General features: G+C 42.3%; 1 pseudogene; it reads left to right on the top strand.

The window, feature by feature from the left end:
- The first annotated feature begins 227 nt into the window (after window positions 1–227).
- On the top strand, window positions 228–2,806 carry LOC137381223 (probable G-protein coupled receptor 139; annotated as a pseudogene).
- Window positions 2,807–10,806: the final 8,000 nt, after the last annotated feature.

Raw genomic sequence — 10,806 nt, 5'->3', positions numbered from 1 at the left:
TTATGAAGATACAGCTTTAACCTGGTCTTCAGTGAATTCTTGGAGTGTTGACTTCATCTGTTTGTTCAGTGACTGTAAGTAATCCCAGGCAGCATTGGACCCAATTATCTGACCTCATGGATTTTTGTTTTCTCCTATAAAGAGTGGAGATCCTCTCAATGTGTCAATCGGAGAATTTCTTGCAGTATCAACAACAAATATTGAATTATCGACTCTTACCAGAAGGGATGTCTCTTAGTTTTCTGATAAAACTCAAAATTCTTTGGACGCTTAATGATGGAGAAAAGATTTACTTCCCAATCTTGGCTGCGGTTGGTGTCCCGAGTAAGTTACAACCTGGAGCTGGTACTTCAGCAACTGGAGTTTAACAGCATGTAATATCATAGTCCGCACGTCCCGATCTTTAAATTAGAGCAGTGAATATATGAGAAAGGTACTTCATTGACTGTAAAGTGTTTTTCATGACTGGAGTTTCTGATTTGTATCTTTAGATGTGAGTTCTTCCTTCTACCTTTCTCTTTCTTTTTTCTCCTTTCTTCCTTTCTTTCTTTCTTTCTTTCTTTCTTTCTTTCTTTCTTTCTTACTTTCTTCCTTTCTTTCTTTCTTTCTTTCTTTCTTTCTTTCTTTCTTTCTTTCCTTCTTTCTTTCCTTCTTTCTTTCCTTCTTTCTTTCCTTCTTTCTTTCCTTCCTTCTTTCCTTCCTTCTTTCCTTCTTTCTTTCCTTCCTTCTTTCCTTCTTTCTTTCCTTCTTTCTTTCTTTCCTCCTTTCTTTCTTTCCTCCTTTCTTTCTTTCCTCCTTTCTTTCTTTCCTTCTTTCTTTCTTTCTTTCCTTCTTTGCTACGATATTCTTTATTATCTCTCTTTTTCTTTCTTTTATCAGTTTATAACGCTATTTTTATTTTTCTCAACGTGTGTATTTGATGGTGACATGTGTTCCATGGATGTCAACTCTCTTCACTGACAGCAACCAAATGATTATTGTGGTCATTATTTCGATTCTATTCAGTCAATGCTTAATGGAAATCGAGAAAAATTCCCCCGACAAAGAGCTTCAGACGAGATGAATTGAATGTTTCAAACCTCATATTGGTAGTTTTTCTGTCGGATCAAGGATCCGAGATGTGCAGATGGAGTTCATGTACAGGTCAATTGGGAGATAATTGAAAGGCGAAACATGTCAAACTGGCTGAACATCATAACCACGCTCATGTGTTCAGATGGAAGTGCAGTTCCAGATTTTTCCCCTCCTTTTTTTTATTTAATCAAAATACAGTTGCTGTTTTCACCTTGTTTTATTCGAAACCGTTGCATCATTTAATTGCTGATTCATTGCTGATTACTCTGATTAAAAATTCTATATGCAGGATGTTCTGTCACAGGTAAGCTCATAGATTCCATCATCTGTCTTTCCGAATTTCAGTTGATGGTGACGGACGTGAATAGACATATTCCACATCCTGTTCTGTTATTTCACGAAACACATCGTACTGCTGTTATTCAGGTGTTTGATGAATAATTTCCCTTTATTTTCTTGCGTACAGTTAACGTGGTGACGATTGTGATCCTGTCTCGGGGAAAGTGCGGTCTCTCCAAATGTGTCACCTACTATCTGGTTTCCATGGCAGTGGCGGATCTTTTGGTCGTTATTCTCGAACTGATCCTGAGGCAGATTCCAATTGTTTATCGGGAACAGTTTACTTTTCTGTATTACGTTCGAGTTTGTGATATCCACGCTGGCCTGCTTTATGCCGCCACAGACTGTTCTGTCTGGTTTACCGTCACTTTCTCCTTTGATCGATTTGTAGCCATTTGTTGTCAGAAGCTGAAAACAAAATATTGTACCCAGAAAACAGCCGCTGTGGTTCTCGGAACAGTGACTGTGCTGAGCTGTTTGAAAAACATTTTCTGGTACTTTCTGTATCAATCTAAATATCTGCTTACGAACAGTCCTTGGTTTTGCGTCGTGGCACCAGCTGAAAGTCGATCACTGGCCTGGGCTGTTACTGAATTAATGCATCATATTTTAACACCTTTTATTCCATTTATTTAGATTCTACTATTGAATGCACTGACGGTCAAAAACATTATCGCCGCCAATACAGCCCGCAGGCGAATCCGGAGTCGGAGCAGTGGGGAGAGTCCCATGGACCCAGAGATGGCGAACCGAAGAAAATCCATGATTTTACTGTTCGTTATATCGGGGAATTTCGTACTGTTATGGGTGGTGTTTATGATGTGTTCCATTTTGAAACGATTGGAATATTAGGGCGGCACAGTGGCGCAGTGGTTAGCACTGCAGCCTCACAGCTCCAGGGACCCGGGTTCGATTCTGGGTACTGCCTGTGTGGAGTTTGCAAGTTCTCCCTGTGTCTGCGTGGGTTTTCTCCGGGTGCTCCGGTTTCCTCCCACAAGCCAAAAGACTTGCAGGTTGATAGGTAAATTGGCCATTATAAATTGTCACTAGTATAGGTAGGTGGTAGGGAAATATAAGGACAGGTGGGGATGTTTGGTAGGAATATGGGATTAGTATAGGATTAGTATAAATGGGTGGTTGATGTTCGGCACAGACTCGGTGGGCCGAAGGGCCTGTTTCAGTGCTGTATCTCTAATCTAATCAATAAAACTTTCTTTGGTACATGGTTACAGTTTCTCTGCCCACATTTGTTCAGGAAATAGGTTTCATGCTCCAGCTCTTGAGTTGTTGCACGAACACGTTTATTTATGCAGTGACCCAAAGAAAATTCAGACTGGAGTTGAGAAATGGAGTGAAATATCCTTTCACAATGATGGTCAAATTAATCCGATGAGAAGATCTCACAGTATCGACGGATGAATTTTCAGCCGAAGCCTGCTTTACACAATTGTACCAGAGTCAAATCCAGGGGTACTTGGGGAATGAACATTTAATGTTTTTTTTTTCCTTCCAAATGCACCATTAGCTCACATTGCCAGGAATCTTCAGTACCTCAGTGCTGAAAATTTTCTCTGACCTTTGCTTTATTTTGTAGTAACATGATTTGAAAGCCAGGACAGGATCAGGAAAAATGTAAAGGCAGCTGGAAAAAAGGAAGAGTGCGAAGGTTATTGATTTCTCCACCATCACTGGGATCAATAGATAAGAAAAGTATTTTTTCTGCACTGAATAACCAGTAACCCGGTCACATCCACGTCCTTGAAACCCCATTGCCACCCCGCACCACAGTGCACCCGCGAGCCGGAAACCACACATTCCCTGGTCCCAGGATATCATGCTGCAGGGCCGAGGTACAGCGCATGCCCGGGACCCCACACAGCACACTCCTGGAACCCAGGGGAGCACACCTTCTGGAAAGAGTACAGCATATGCCATGTGAACATATGGTACACACCAATGGTCCGGTATAGCAATCTATCGGGTACCGATACGGAACAGCCCTGGATAACTGTACAACACATGCTCGAGTAGCAAGACATCAAACTCCTGCATCCCAATACAGTACATTCGAAGGTCCCATGGTAGCGCACTCCCTGTCCATCTACTGCACACACACAGCTCCTGATGCAACGCAGTCCCTGCCCAGGACACCACACTCCCACGATCGTGTACAGCACTGCTGTGGGTACCAGTATCATACAAACCCACAGTACTGGCACAACACACATCCATGTACCAGTGCTATTTACTCCCGGGTGATTATATTACTGGCTTAATAATACTTACCGAACCCGGTACAGTACATTCCCAGGTCGGGGTAATGTAAATATCCAGCGTCTGAATCAACATTTACCCGGGTTCCCATCCTGTAATTGAATTAGTAATTCAGAGAGTTGGTCCAATAATCAAGAGTACGGAGTTTAAGCTATGTTTCTGATGGTGCTTTTGTATGTTATCGGTGACTCATGCGAGTCATGCTGTGGCCACAGCTGATAGAGCGTGAAACCTGTGGAAATTAGTTTCATTTCTTTCCTTTCTTACGTTACGTGTTTCCTGCAGACTAACAATCATAAGCCCGTTGATTTCTCCTTTCTATACATTCGATTATTGTGTTTGTGGAGAAAACGATATTTGAAGTCTGCCCTTCCCATTATGTTGCTGGAAGTTTTTGTTATTCAGTGGCAGGCTCCAGAAAGACATCACGTGTCCATCATTGTCCTAAACTCCGAGTGCAGTGAGATGAGATAAACTACATGGCAAACAAAGTAAAAATGCCAGTTCACTTATTCATTTCATCAAGGGTACAGAATTCTTTTCTACAGGTACGAATCTCTCACGTTATGATTCTTTCCAGCAGAGCAAACGCAGACAAATGGTTCTCGGGGCACAATCGGCCAAATGATTCGGTGGAAGGGTTCCACTGGATTGAAAAACCACAAATGAAATACCTCTATTCAAGAAAGCAGATAGACAGAAAGAGGGAACTATAGCCCAGTTAGTCGAACATCTGTCATCGGGAAAATGCTGGAAATATTTATTAAGAAATTAGTAGCAAGATATTTCGAATTCATAACGAAATCAGCCAGTCACCAAGTTTGTACTAAAGGGAAATCTTTCTTGTCAATGCTGTTTGTGTTCTTTAAGGATGTAACATGCAAGGTGCATAAAGGGGAACCAGATTTCCAAAAGGCATTCGGTAAGGTGCCACATAAAAAGTGACTCCACTTGATAATAGCTCAAGATGTTCTGGATAATACATGAAACTGGATAGAGGATTGGCTAGCCAACAGGAAACTGAGATTTGGAATAATTGGGGCAATTTCAGGTTGACGAATTGTACCTAGTGGGGTGTCACAGGGATCAGCGCTTGGGCCTCAACACTAAACGATCTATTTTAATTGCTTGGATGAAGGGAACGAGTGTATTGTAACTAAATTTGCTGATTAGAGATACACCACCGAGACTGTGCCGACCATCAACAACCCATTTATACTAATCCTACACTAATCCCATATTCCGACCAAACATCCCCACCTGTCCCTGTATTTCCCTCCCACCTACCTATACTAGGGGCAATTTATCATGGCCAATTTACCTACCAACCTGCAAGTCTTTTGGTTTGTGGGAGGAAACCGGAGCACCCGGAGAAAACCCACGCAGACACAGGGAGAACTTGCAAACTCCGCACAGGCAGTACCCAGATTCGAACCCGGGTCCCTGGAGCTGTGAGGCTGCGGTGCTAACCACTGCGCCACTGTGCCACCCGAAGATGATACAAAGATAGTTAGGAAGGCAAGTTGTAAGGAGGACATAAAGTGTCTGCAAAGATATATAGATAGGTTAAGTAATTTGGCTGATGGAATATAACATGGAAAAATGTGAGGCTGCTCACTTTGGTGGGAAGAATAGGAAAACATAATTTTATTTACATGGAATCTTATTTGAGGGAGCAGAATTCTTGAGCTGCATTCAGGAGAACGTTTTGGTCAGGATGTAGGAAGTCCAACAAGAGAAGGTGGATGTTTCGACTTAGTTTTAGGAAATGAAGAGGTGCAGGTGGAAGGAGTGGCAGTGGGAGAGCATTGTGGTTGGTAATGATCATAATTCAATCACTTGTAACATAGTTTTGAAAAACGACAGCGATAGAACAGGCGTTAAGAGTTCTCAACTGGGGCAAGGCTAAGTTTACTAAACGGAGGAGTGACTTAGCGAAAGTGGACTGGAAACAGCTACTTGAAGGTAAATCACTTTCATAGCAGTGGGAGACATTCAAATGGGAGATTCAAGGGGTTCAGAGTAAGCATATTCCCACAATGAAAAAGGGTGAGACTGCCAAATATTGAGCCCCAAGGAACTTACAGGATAAGATAAGGCAAAAAAGCAAAGCTGATGTCCGACACCAAGAGCTCAATACGAGAGAAAGCCAAGAGGTGTATAGGAAATGGAGGGGTTAATTCAAAAACGAAATTAGGAAGGCAAAGAAAAGGTATCAAAGAAAATTAGCCAGCAAAATCAAGGTGCAACCAAAGATGTTTCATCAGTATGTTAAGAGTAAGAAGATAACGAAGGAGAGTGTAGGGCCCAGAAAAGACCAAAAAGGTAACCTATGTTTAGGGGCAGAACAGGTTGGTATGGTTCTTCATGAATACTTTGCGTCTGTCTCCACAACAGAGGGGGAAGATGCAGATATTGTAGTTAATGAGGAAGAGTGTGAAGTTTTGGACATGGTAAACATAGGGAGAGAGGAAGTATTAATGTAATTAACATCCTTGAAAATTGATAAAGCATCAGGCTGGATGAAATGTACCCTGGGCTGTTAAACAAAACAAGAGATGAAATAACAGAAGATATGACCATCATTTTCCAGTCCTCAGGGGATACAGGTGTGGTGCAAGAGGACTGGTGAACTGCTAACGTTATACCTCTGTTTAAAAAGGGAGCGAGAGATAGATCAAATAGTTACAGGCCAGTCCGTCTAAAATCAGTAGAGGGCAAATTATTAGAATCGATTCTGAGAGACAGAATAAACTGTCATTTCGAAAGGACCGGTTGATCAAGGAAAGTCAGCATGGATTTCTTGAGGGAAGATCTTTTGTAACCAGTTTGATCGAATTTTTTGAAGACGTAACAGGGAGAATAGATGTGGGTAATGCAGTTGATGTGGTCTACATGGATTTTAACATGGCATTTAAACAGGATCCGACAAGGGTTCAATAAATAAAATCCGATGGGATTCAGGGAAATGCAGAAAGGTGGATAAACTATTTGGCTCAGCGGCAGGAAACAAAGGGTAATCGTTTACCGCGACTGGAGTGTTGCTTGCAGTGGAGTTCCACAGCGCTCAGTACTGGGTCCTCTGCTCTTTGTGACATATAATAACGAGTTGGGTGTAAATGTAGGGGGCATGATCAAGACGTTTGCAGATGACAAAAAGATTGGCCGTGTGGTAAATAGTGAGGAGGATAGCTGTCGGCTGCAGGAAGATGTTGATAGTCTGGTCAGATGGGCAGAAAAGTGCCAAATGGAATTCAACCTGGAGAAATGTGAGGGGATGCGTTTGGAGAGGTCAAACAAGGCAAAGCAATAAACAATTAATGGGAAAATACAGAGAAGTGTAGAGGGAGTGAGGAACCTTGGAGTGAATGTTCACAGATCCCTGAAGGTAGCAGGACAGGTCGATAATGTGGTTAAGAAAGCATATGGAATCCTTTCCTTTATAGGCCGAGGTATAGAATAAAAGAGTTATACTGGAACTATATAACTCATTGGTTAGGCTGCAACTTGAGTACTGCATGCAGTCCTGGTAACCACATTACAGAAAGAATGTAATTGCATGAAAGAAGGTACAAAGGAGATTTGTGAAGATATTGCCAGGACTGGAAAGTTGAACTATGAGGAAAGGTTGGATCAGCTGAGGTTGCTCTTCTTGGAACAAAGAAGGTGGAGGGGAGATCTGATTGAAATGAACAAAATTTTGAGGGTCCTGGATAGAGTGGGCATGAAGGACCTATTCACTTTAGTAAAGATGACCATGACTCGGGGGCATAAATTAAAAGGTTATTGGTAGAAAAATTGGAGGGGAAACGTGGAAAAACCTTTTCACCCCGTGGCTGATGGAGTCTCGAACTCAGTGCCTGAAATCACACTGAGGAAATGTAGATGACCTGTAGTGCCTGGCCAGGTTTAGCCGAGAATGCTATGGGAAGCAAGGGAGGAGATTGCTGGAGCCCTGCCAGAGGTTTTTGTATCATTGTTAGCCATGGGTGAGGTCCAGAAGACTGGAGGATAGCTAATGCTGTGCCTTTATTTAAGAAGGCAGCAAGGATAAGCCAGGGAACTACAGGCAGGTGAGCCTTACAGCAGAGGTGGGAAAGTTATTGTAAGGGATTCTGAGAGACGGGATTTATATGCATTTGGAAAGGCAAGGTCTGATTAGGGATAGTCAGCATGGCTTTGTGCGTGGGAAATCATGTCTCACGAATTTGGTTGAGATTTTCGAGGAGGTGACGAAGAAAATTGACGAGGGCAACGCGCTGGACGTTGTCTACATTGACATCAGTAAGGCCTTTGACAAGGTCCCGCATGGTAGGCTGGGACGGAAGTTTCGAACACATGGGATCCGGGGTGAGCGAGCAAATTGGATACAAAATTGGCTTGGTGATAGGAGGCAGAGGGTGGTAGTGGAGGGTTTTTCTTTTCAGATTGGAGGCCGGTGATCAGTGGTGTGCCGCAGGGATCAGTGCTGGTCCCTCAGTTGTCCGTCATTTCTATAAATTACTTGGATGAGAATGTAGGGGGCATGATTAGTAAGTTGCAAATGACACCAAAATTCTTCAGCGATGACCTACCCTTTACAAATGCATGCTGGCTCCCTCTGATCAACTGAAAAATTTCAAGGAGTTCAGTTACCCTCTACTTCACTAACAATTCTAATAATTTCCCGATGGCAGATGTTAGGCACACTGTCCTATAATCCCTTGGTTTCCTATTGCCACGTTACTTACATAGCAGAGAGACTTGCACAAGTTACGAATCTAAAGGAACGGTTCCGAATCAAGAGGAATTTGCAAGATTATTGTTCGGGCATCTGGAGTGTTCTCACCTATTTTTTTAAAAAGCCTTGGACGAAAACCATTTGTTCCTCGGGATTTCTCACTCTTTAGTTCATTACTTTCATTTGCTTGTGTCAATATTGGTGAGGCTCTGTCCCAGATTCGATGTTTGGCTAGGCTTGTATCTGCTGGAGTGTAGAAGAGTAAGACGCGACTTAATTGAAACATATAAGATCTTTAGGAGTCTTGAGAGGTTGGATGTGTGAAGGATGTTTCCCCTTATGGGAGAATCTAGAACTAGGGGTCACTGTTTAACAATGGTGGATCGCCCATTTAAGACAGCGATGAGATGTTTTTTTTTCTCAGAGGATTTCTCTTCCTCAAAAGGCGGTGGAAGCAGAGTCTTTGAATATATTTAAGGCATAGGAAGATAGATTCTTGATAAGCAAGGGGGTGAAAGTTATCGGAGGTAGGTGGAAATGTGGAGTAACCAGTTCAGCCATGAAAGTATTGAATGGCGCAGCAGGATCGAGGGACCGAGTGGCCTACTCATGTTCCTAATTCGTATGCAAGGGTCTGGCCGTAATTTTTGACTGTCCGCCCTAGTCCTAGACTTCCCACCCTACGGATATAGTTTCTCCCAATCAGCCTCGTCTTGTCCCGTTAATAACTTTTAAAAATCGATTAAATCACCCTCTAAATTCCAGTTAATGTCGGCGAATACACACTAGTTTGTTCATCCAGCACAAAGAAAGAGACAAACCAGAGAAAATGGCAGAAATGGAGCATAAGCTCAATACAGAAGATCTAAATATTCCCCATCCTTCACGTCTCTGTTCAAATTCAAACCTGCAGTGTCTTGTGCTGCTCAAAATCAGACCCGGGAAAGAGGGATGAAATAAATTAGAACTGCCAAAACCTTTAAATCTTCATTCTCATGCTCTCCCAATTGAGCTATTTCGACCTCACAGCAAAGTTATATTTGAGACGTTGCTTTGGAATAAAAGATAAGCCTGGTGGAAATGTCCCTCCTTCTCATTCCTCAGCTTGTGAGAATATCACAGACCACATCGCGGAGTTCAGAGTATGTTAATATTCTGTTGAAGTGCTTGTGGACAAATAAAGCTTAAACGCAACAGAAAACTTCACAGTGCAGGCCATGGTGCGAAATGCATTCAAGCATTTCGGAAAAGTTACAGAATACAACATGTGTAATATTGTTTTCTCGGCAATGATAGATTGTGAAAGTTGAGACAGGTCAGAGGTATCACTGAGCTGCACTGTCACCGATCTGCAGATGAAATTAATTAAAATTCAATCTGTAACATCGAAATGTTAGACAGATGTAAGAGTCTTAAATCAGAAAGAGACTTCCTGATAGTGTTATCGAATCTGATTGATATCAAACATTCCTCGAACTCTCTACTCAGGCAGGAATCTTTGCAACCCACAATTGTTGCTGAGGCTGTTCAGTTCCGGGAAACTACAAGATCCTCATTCAATTGGCAGGAAGCATTTGTCCGTTTCGCAGCCAATCATCTCCCTCTCTGTGATGGGCTCTCAACTTTGTTATGTCGGCAAAAGCTGCAGGAAATTAAATTCCTGAAGGGGTCACAGATTATCATTTCATTCCACCTGCCTTCTTTTCTTTGGCTCTGTACTTACTTATACACGTTAAATGTCTAATTTAATCCTGTTCTGATGTAAGGTCATCGAGCTGAAACAGTAACGCTGTTTCCCTCTCCACTACTGCTGTCCTAGACTGCTGAGTGTTTCCCAGAATGTTATCCTTTTATTTAAGATTTCCAGCCTCAGCTGCATTTTGTTTTAATTTAATTACAAGTTTAACTTTATTTTATTTATTCACTTGGCATCCTGTCATTGTCTGACTGCCCGCAACATGATTATGCCGCACAAAAGGGGTGCCGAAGGCATCAACTGCTTAAACTAGTTTCGTAACACTGAGGGGACTGAAAGCCACATTCGAAGATTGAAACATTTAGAGAAAACAGACAGTCAGTCAACTACTCACCGACAGAATATCTACCTGTGTCTTTCCCTGCATCTCTTTCTGTCTCTCTCATCCTCACTCTGTACTCCTCGTTCTCTATCTTACTATCTTTCTTTGAATATTTGTCACTCTCACTCCCTCTTTCGCTTTCTCGCTTTCTAGTTTTGAACTCTGTATTTCTCCCTTTCCCTGACACTCTGTCTTACAGTCACTCTTTCCATATCTTTGTCTCTATATATCTCGTTCCTTCTCTCTCACTCTGTCTCCCGCTGTTCAGTGTTTCTCTTTGTTTATCTCACTCTTGCACTAACTCACGCCTCTGTCTCTCTT

Source organism: Heterodontus francisci, chromosome 21 (genome assembly GCF_036365525.1).
Source record: "Heterodontus francisci isolate sHetFra1 chromosome 21, sHetFra1.hap1, whole genome shotgun sequence".
NCBI classification, from domain to species: domain Eukaryota; kingdom Metazoa; phylum Chordata; class Chondrichthyes; order Heterodontiformes; family Heterodontidae; genus Heterodontus; species Heterodontus francisci.
The sequence above is the reverse complement of the archived record's forward strand: the minus strand, read 5'-3'. Positions and strand labels throughout refer to the sequence as shown.